The following is a 6000-nucleotide window of genomic DNA, read 5'->3' on the forward strand; positions in this document are numbered from 1 at the left end:
TCACCACCATGCTGTTCTTAGGCTCTCCTGAGGTAGCAGAGGTGAGTGGGAAATTCTGTTGATTCCCAGAATCTTTCCTGCCTACCCCCCTAACTGCCGACCCACCCTTTCCCATCACCACGGGGCTCCTCCTAGGACCTTTCAGAAATATAAAATGTCCTCTGAGGTGGGGTGGAGATGATGGGGGAGGGCTGCCTGCCTCCTCAGACCTTTCCTACAAGTCTTCTGCAGTAACTGGGCCGTAAGCTCAGCTCTTACAGCAGAGAGGACTTCCTGTACATAAAAATGGCGAATTCAGAGCTTTTGTAAAGTCTGATTTGGAAAGACTTGGCTTTGGAAGAGAAGGGGCTTCCTAATGGTTTTTTCAGAAGAAAATGGAGGTGGTTAACTGGAAGGTTTATAGGAAAGGTCATAGAAAAAGTGTCTAGGTGTACACACTGGAGGAGATTTAACATTTGTTCATCCGGTTTGACATTCCGAAGGACTAAGGAAGCAAAGCATTAGACAGTGTCCATTTTGCAGCCTTTTGCTTTCTAATCTCCTTCTGGAAGGCTGTGTAAAATCAATCTCGACAGACGAACGAGAGTTGGTGGAGTCTAAATTCTATTTTCCAAAGCCAGAGAATTCATAACAATGGTGGGTTTTTGAAAAAAAAAAAAAATTTTTTTTTTTCAAATGGAAAGTGTATCCTCAGAACGCCACGCGGCAATTGTTTTTTAAAGCGGTTATTTATTATTTCCTAGAGAGACTGGTTAACTGTAACGTAGATGTAACAAAATAATGAGGCGAATGAACCCTAACTGTACATACTCTTGACAGAAATGAAATGCACACAGCATCGTAGCAGGTGAAGTGAAGCATTGTCTATCAGGGCTGTTTTTCTTGGCTGCATCTCAGATTGTGTGGGGGATCCTAACCTCAGGCACAATAGCATTCATAAACAGCCATACATTGCTGCTCTTTCTCCAACGACACATAAATACTCATTTTAAAACGAAAACAATCTTATTAAATACCATTCATTCATATCTGGATTTACAGATGCTTGTTATGTTGGAAAACCTGAACCCAATATAATCCTTGCATCCTGAGAAAGATAGAAAGGAAATAGTGGGTTAGAACATTACAAGGTCATAATAAACAATGGTTTCCAAATGCACAGAATTACTTATTTTTATGCCCGAGTAGTTGGACGTTTTGAGAATCAGGATGTTGGGACTTTCTTTTTCTCTCTTTCTTTCTTTTTAACAAAAAATGTAAAAGAAGCTATATATATCTTTAAGGGGTGAGAAGAGTAGAGGGGTTTTATTTAAAAATAATGTTTATGGGACTAGTGGGAGACTATGTAGATTTTGACTTGATCTGTTGGGAGCCATGTGTATTTTTTAAAGCACATGGTGGTTACTTGACAGGTCACATGTTTATATACTAACAACCTCGATTCTCTTTGGATTAACTCAAATTAGGATACATACTTGAATTATAAGGATGCTTGCTAGGCTATGCTAATTACCACACCCAATTTTTATAAAAACACAATGCCCCTTTATTACCGCTTCTATTCTCTAACACCCTTTAAAAATCACAATCCAATCCATTCCTCCCCAAAATCGAATATTAATATAATTTGAGTTCTTGATGGAACTACCATCAGGACTGCAATGCCCCGCAGCTGAAATAATATTTAAAATAGAAGGGATTTGACATTTGAGAAGTCAGTGGCTTGAAATACCCAGTTGTACTTAGCTAATTCAGTCCTTAACCTCTGGTTTCAAATAAATCAATTACAGTCGATTCCACTTCAGTTCAGAAGTGCACAGGGTTTTAGTTAATTGAATACATTTTATTCACTTGCTAGGAATATTCATTTATCAAAATTCCAAATTTAATGTACATTTCTTTACCACTCAGGTTATGTTAGACTGCACAATCAGATCAAATTTGCCCTGGTTTCCCCAAATCCTGCTAAAAAAAAAAATCTGAATTTCACCAGGCTTTACGAAACAGGGTCTCCCCATTTCTTTCTCAATCAAAAGTAAAGTCGTAATAATTCCACGTCAGGTAGGAGAGCTGCTTTCCCCCACAAAGAAAAAAATCATATGTGGTCATCAGCCCTATGTGAAGTTTAAATAGGTTAAGAACAGGGCTGGATTAATTAAGTTTTAAAAAAGTATTGACCTGAAATTTTTTTTAAAAAATTACGCATGGTTTTCATTAGAGCTTAACTTTGTTGCAGCTGACAGGTATGACAGCATTTTGTGGTCTTAAAGCCGCAGGCTCCTTTCCTTAACCCTCTCTCCTGCCTCCTCCCTCCGGCTTTTGGAGAAGTGCTTGAATAAATAGCGAAATTGTTAACTGAAAATAGTATGGTTAAATGTGCCCAAATGAAGTTGTGCTTTAAACAGATATTGATGTATGCAGTGTTTTATATTTATTGTTTGTAGCATCCTGCTGGCAGCAGTTTACTGTTTGGAAAGGAAAGGGGTTAATTAGCGTCATTATCAATCACTAATGCTTGCCTAACGTGTCCAAAGAATAATCAAGTTAGAGGACGGCATGAAGCCAACAGCTGCTTCATCCCAGTTACAGATCTCCTCCTAAGCCACTCAGTTATAGGGTGGAGGGGGGGAAGGAGGAGGTGAAGTGAGGGGAAGAATCCTCATTGCTTGGGTAAAAGGGCTATAAAAACCAGGTCAACTCGCTAGAGATCCAAGAGGCAGAAAGTACAACATAAATAACCAGCATTTTCCTTCTTTGAGTTACAGGTGCAGAGATGGCAGCGATCCTGAGGCAAGAGTACTGAAATTTGTTCTTTAATTTACTTGATTATCCAAGTTGGGCATTTGAAGAAACACATCCAGGTTTCCCCATCGCTTAGTGCCATGGGGTAAAAAGAAATCTAAAATGCAAGGAGGGGAGAAGAAGAAAATGCCCCACATACCTCAGACAAATCCAAGTCAACTCCTCACACCACCCAACCACCCATCCCAGAAGAATGAAACCACACAACACACCAGGTAACAGCAGTTCTCACACCTCTGCGTCACCTCTTAGGGTGCTCAGGGATATTTTTCCTTGTGGATGTCAATGAACAATTCTTTTTCTTTTTTAATATAACCTTGATTGCTGCACGCATGGGCATGCCATCTCAGTTTCCAATTGTTACTACTACCCTTCACGATACTGTCCTCCTTGTGATATATTGGGGGAGAGAAACTGAAGAAGTTTGACCCTATTATGGGTTCCTCTTAGAAGCCTGTCTTTTGAAACCTTATTTGCCAAGTTAACCCTGAGTTAGGATGGAAAACACCATTAGTGATCAGAGCATACTCAACTGTGTTTCTGAAGGCAGGGATGAATTAGTCCGAGGTGGAGTATTTATAAATAGAGAGTGGTTGTATGATTGGACGTAACATTGATTTCTTTCTACAAAAGTGGTAGCCCAAACTCCTCTTTGCCCACGTGGACATAGATGAGAAAAACTCTCAATGAAATCACCAACACAAGTGAAGGCTCCCTCCAAAGAAGTAACTGGTGTTCCCCATTGAGGTAGCAGGGCGGCCACCGAGACTGGGAAGAGAGAAGGATATTGGGTTGGGGACCTATGTAATTCACATACATGAGAGATCCTGTGTTTGAAAAAAAAAATTCTGCCCTTTACGATCATGATTGCAAAAGGAAAAGGAAGAATGAAGGGGACTGTAGGCTGAAGCTAGGGGCCCTATAACTAACTTTAAAAGTGATTCATGTGTAAAACTGTGTTTCTTTTTCATCCTTGATGCCTGAAAAGGACAGCACAGAGCCAACTTTGCTTTCACAGAGAGATGTTTTCTCAACCAAAAAAGCAACCCTTAGAATATTGCTGGAAAAATCTATGTTAGAGGAGAAGCAAGTGCAGGTGAGATGAACTTTCCATAGAGGATATACTTGAGCATATTTGTAACATGGATTTCCTTCCTTCCTTTTCCTTCCTTCCTTCCTTCCTTCCTTCCTTCCTTCCTTCCTTCCTTCCATCTTTCTTACTCCCTCTTCCTTCCTTTTCTCTCTGCCTTTGATGTGAAAACAAGTATGACCATCTTTGGGGAAACTTCGCAGAATTAGTTTGACTTTCCATACTAACTTCCATTTAGAGGTGGGAATATTTTCAACAGCAGGACGGGGCTTTTTTTTTTTTTTTTTTTCCTTAGTGGCCCAATCCAGGCTGTGCTTTCTCTGCTGATGATTTTTCTATGGAAATTAAGATGATATCTGCTAAATTCCAACAACAATCCTAAACCCAAGCCCTCAAACTGAAGTGGAGTCTCGTGGTCCAGCCTCTCTGTACCACCATGCCCCACCCGGTGGCCCACCCCAAATCTCAACTTTTTCAAGTCAAGAAGCCTCGGCCCCCCGTTTCTGCTCCTGAGCTCTCTCTTGAATTGTTCTCGCTCATCACCCTTTCAGAATCCAGCCTGTTCTGGGGAAATATACACAACTAGGTATACAGATTTATTTATATTTTTATTTGGACTGTTTGGCCAAACTAAATTTAGCTAATATAGCTTAAGAGGTTTTTTTTTTCTTTCTCCCCCCTAAGGCGCTGAGTTAATGCTAGGATCAAATTTCCGTCTGCTTTGTCAGCTACCAAATCCTATTTCAGGATCCCCCCCTGTCTTTTTCGGAGCCCCCAAGTCTGGGCTGCGCCTTTGTCCACAGCATGAAGTCGGTCCCCAGCGCCAGATCTCAGCTCCGGGCGCCAGGACCCCCGCCCAGGAGGAGGCGGCACGGTCCGCACCCCCTCGGTGCGCCCCGCAGGGTCCACCTCGGACCCCGCCCGCCGACCCCCGCGCCTCCTACCTAAATTCGCCCCCAAATGCCTCGGTGCGCCTCTTGGGATCAGAAGCAATGGGCAACTTGATTTTGAAGGTCTGGCGTTGGAGGTGGGAGGTGGGACGCGGGGGCGGTGACGGTGGAACCGCGGACTGGAGGTTCGAGCCCAGCCGGGGGTTGGATGCAGGCGGGGGTGGGGAGCCGAGGGGGCGGGGAGGGCAGCCCCGGAATGGGCTGTGGGCGGCCTGGGCGGCGGCCACCCGCGTTCGCGATCGGGTTAGACCCAATTAAGCTGCAGTAAAACCCTGAGAAAGAGGGTTGGGACTTGCCTGCGCCTCCCGCCTCCCTGCGCGCGCTCGCCGGTGCAGCGAGCGGGAGCCGGGAGGCTCCGGGTCAGAGTTTTAAGGGCCTTTTTCACGGGAGCGGTGCTTTAATTAATGATTGGAGGCAGGATCTGGGAAACTTTGTCTCGGTCTCCACGACTCCCAAGGCAGCGCGCAGCGTTAGCATCCTTGGCCTGGGTCTCTAAGCAGCTAGAGCCGCGTGGGACTCCGACCCGGGCACCCGCCCCCTTTCTCTCTGACCAGGCCTCCCCAGCTTTTCTCACTCTCAACCCATTTCACCCAATACCTCAGTGTCGGACGCCTCTTCCGAGGGCCTTCCCTTCACCTAGACCCACCCAGACGCGGAGAACCCACGTCGCCCGCCCAGCGCCTCCCGCCCGCCTGCGACATTGACCATTAGCCACTCGCATCTTCAAAGAGTCATTAGGACCTTGTTCTATTGCAACAATTTGGTTGACCTTCCAAGACCCGTTGGAGCGAACATCCCGGACCGAACTACTTAGCGGGGGAAATTGCGTGGGGGAGCACTCTGAGTGACCTCCTCTGGGTCCCAGCACCCAAGCCTGGAAGTCCCTCTAGGATGACCCCAGATAAAAGCCTTGGGTGGCGCTTCTCGCCAATCCCAGGCCCATTTGCACTTCTCAGCTCCCCTGCGCCCCCTCCTCCCTCCTCCCTCCTCCCTCCTCCCATCCCTCTCCTCCTCCTCCTCTTTGTAAAAAACGCGCCCCGACTTTTCTGGGCGGGGGCGGGGAGACTGGCTGGGCCGGGCTGGGAGGGGGGGGCTTCGCAGATAGTTGATATTCCGGGTCCAGCCGCTCTCCGCGCTCTCATTCTCTAAGCTCAGCCG

The sequence above is a fragment of the Vulpes lagopus genome, chromosome 10, assembly GCF_018345385.1.
Source record: "Vulpes lagopus strain Blue_001 chromosome 10, ASM1834538v1, whole genome shotgun sequence".
NCBI lineage: Eukaryota > Metazoa > Chordata > Mammalia > Carnivora > Canidae > Vulpes > Vulpes lagopus.